Raw genomic sequence first — 3,042 nt, 5'->3', positions numbered from 1 at the left:
TGGTGTTTAGGCGAGATAATTTATGAATAACCATTGATCACATGTGCTGCAGTGCAGAATGTGAAAGGTGAAAGACAACTTTCATATCAGCAAATTACTCACCCAGTGCTGAAATGGAGGATGTATGGAAGAACACACTTTTGTTGGTTACAGAGCAGGGTAAATATGAAGTTTTGGCCCAAAGTCTTGTGTATATTCCTTATGTCCAGGTGGTGTGGTACTGGTGTTGTTATATTTTACGCATTGGTACGTACGGTTTTGAGGCAGTTTGAGGGGGGCTCCCGACGGCCGGCCGTCGCTTCCTCGCTGACGGGAGGAGGAAACGACGGCCGGCTGTCGGGGGCCCCCTGGCGGGGGGACCGTGGGTTGACAAAACCCACCAACCCTATGCAAATTACGCCTCTGAGTTGACTTAAAGGATAATTCCATGCTAGAAGGCTTTCTTACCTTATTTGCAGTCGTTACATCCCCACCAAAGAGGAACAGGTGTTATTTTGTGCAAAAGTGCATTATTGGCGATTTCCCCTAATATAAGCCCTCAATGGGGGTTGGGTTTTTGTGCTAATTCGCTTATTTCCATCAAAATAAGTAGTAAAGTGTGCCGCTTGGGATGCTATTTACATGAAGAGATATATACAAAAAATATATATTTTTGAGCGAAGGAAATAAGCGAATTAGCATAACACCCCAATGCCCCATTCAATTAAATTCATCGAGGGATTATATTAGGGGAAATAGCCAATAATGAGCTTTTACACAAAACACCTGAACCTCTTTGGTGGGGACGTAACAACTACAAAAAGGTAAGAAAGCCTTCTAGCATGGAATTCTCCTTTAATAACCGTTACCGTTAAAGGAGAATTCCATACTAGAAGGCTTTTTTACCTTAGCTTTGTTACGTCCCCAAGAGGTCCAGGTGTTATTTTGTGCAAAAGCGCATTATTGGCTATTTCCCCTACCATAAGCCCTCAATGAATTGCATTGAATTGAATTGGGTTGTTGTGCTAATTCGGTTATTTCCATCGCTCAAAAATATTTTTTTTGTATATCCTCTTCATAATGTAAATAGTATCCCAAGCGGCACACTTTACTACTTATTTCGATGGAAATAAGCGAATTAGCACAAAAACCCAATATATTAGGGGGAATAGCCAATAATGCACTTTTGCACAATATAACACCTGGACCTCTACAAATAAAGGTAAGAAAGCCTTCTAGCATGGAATTCTCCTTTAAGTTAACCATATCAAGAGTAGTAATAACAAAACAAATTGCCAAGATAAACATTGGTAAAAAAATAATTAGGCAAAGACGAGGGGCTTGATCATTTCCAGGCTATCCTACTCTTTATTTAATGCAAATTACAGTACCAGGGAACTATTCCTCAGAGCACGCAGAAGGAATATTTACAGAGGCGCACATTTAGCATACCTTCACAGAACAAAAACAAAAAAAAGAAAAACATAAAAAATCAAAATCAAATGAAAGAAAAAAAAAATTCAGTCACAAACAGAGGCATTCAAGTAGTAGTATTGTTATACAGGATGTTTTTTGTAATATCTTTTCTTTTTTTAAACCCAGATAGCATATTCTTCTACCACAAGTGCGCTGAATATGATGGCAGAGATTTTAAGTATTTCTATACTATATAAAATCTCCTATACCATCATATATACGATATATATATATATATACACTATATATATATAATCTCACACATTCTGGCTTCTCTTTTTTTTTTGGTAACCTTTGTGGTTTTTTAGACAGGTCCGGGGGCAAGGTGAAGTGGTCACACTGGTGTACAGTGTGTGCGTATGGGGGGAGGGAGACTAGCAACGCGCTCATGACTCCATCCTTTTACGTGCTACTGAACACCCCTCGTATCACAAGGAGCGGAGGAGAGGTACAAGACAGAGTGAAAAGGACTGAGAAATGACCAAAGAGAGAGAATGAGAGACGGGGAATACATTATTGTCTCAGAGGATGGTTTTTCGTCAACATTTTTCATGAATTTGGCTTCGGTGAAACCAACCCCTGTATGTAGCCTAACTGTATATCATGGTTTAATTAATGAACCACAGTTACCATGCCCACCACCTCACCCGACCTCTCCCCACTGTGTGCCCTCGCTTCAATGCGGAGGAAACATGCGGTTTGAGCGTGCATGTGTGGTGGGCGTCCCACTTTAGACGTCTATCCAATACAACACGGTTATCTGCAAAGGACGTTATCCTTAGAGTCGATAACATCTGTATGTTACACTGACATTAAGACCGTAATGAAATGGGGGGGGAGGGGGTGAAAAAAATCCAAGGACTGTCACTGAGGGTTAAAAAAGCCTAGATGTATACTTTGAGCAACGCCCCTCACCGAACAGTACCGTTTTTCCAGAGTAAAGTAAGAGTGGCGACACGCTTTGATCTCGCCGCAAAACGGGGTGCCTATGGGCTATAGTTCCAAACATTGGAACTATATCCCACTGAGATAGAATGAGCACTTCCGCATTCCATTGTTACAAAGGGAGTCAACGCTATAGCGTCGCCACTCTCTTACTAGATTACGTTTTTCAAAGTATTTCCACTAAGCGACGGAGGTCATATAACCCAAATATACATTAGGCTTCATTCAAGTGGAAGGGTGTGGTACTCTGCGTTTTTCAAAGTATTTCCACTGAGCGACGAAGGTCATATAACCCAAATATACATTAGGCTTCATTCAAGTGGAAGGGTGTGTGTGCGTGGCTGTGCACGCACGCACGCACGCACGCACACACGTGTTATTATGGGACAGCAGAACATTCAACAGCACCCAAAGGAAGAGTCACAATGCATGGTGGGAGAAGGATGGAAGGACGGGGGGGGCATGATGGGGGGGAACAAGGCGATAGTGTATGAAAGCAAAGGCACTCCAAAACTATAGTTACACTATACAATGACTAGTTCTTGTTACAATAATACAGCTGTCATCTACTGTACTGTACAGGTAAGATTGAACTATATGGCTGGATAAAGCTGACCATCATCATCATCTACAATATCCATA

Source organism: Electrona antarctica (assembly GCF_951216825.1).
Source record: "Electrona antarctica genome assembly, chromosome: 13".
NCBI classification, from domain to species: Eukaryota; Metazoa; Chordata; class Actinopteri; order Myctophiformes; family Myctophidae; genus Electrona; species Electrona antarctica.
Note: the sequence above shows the minus strand (reverse complement) of the source record.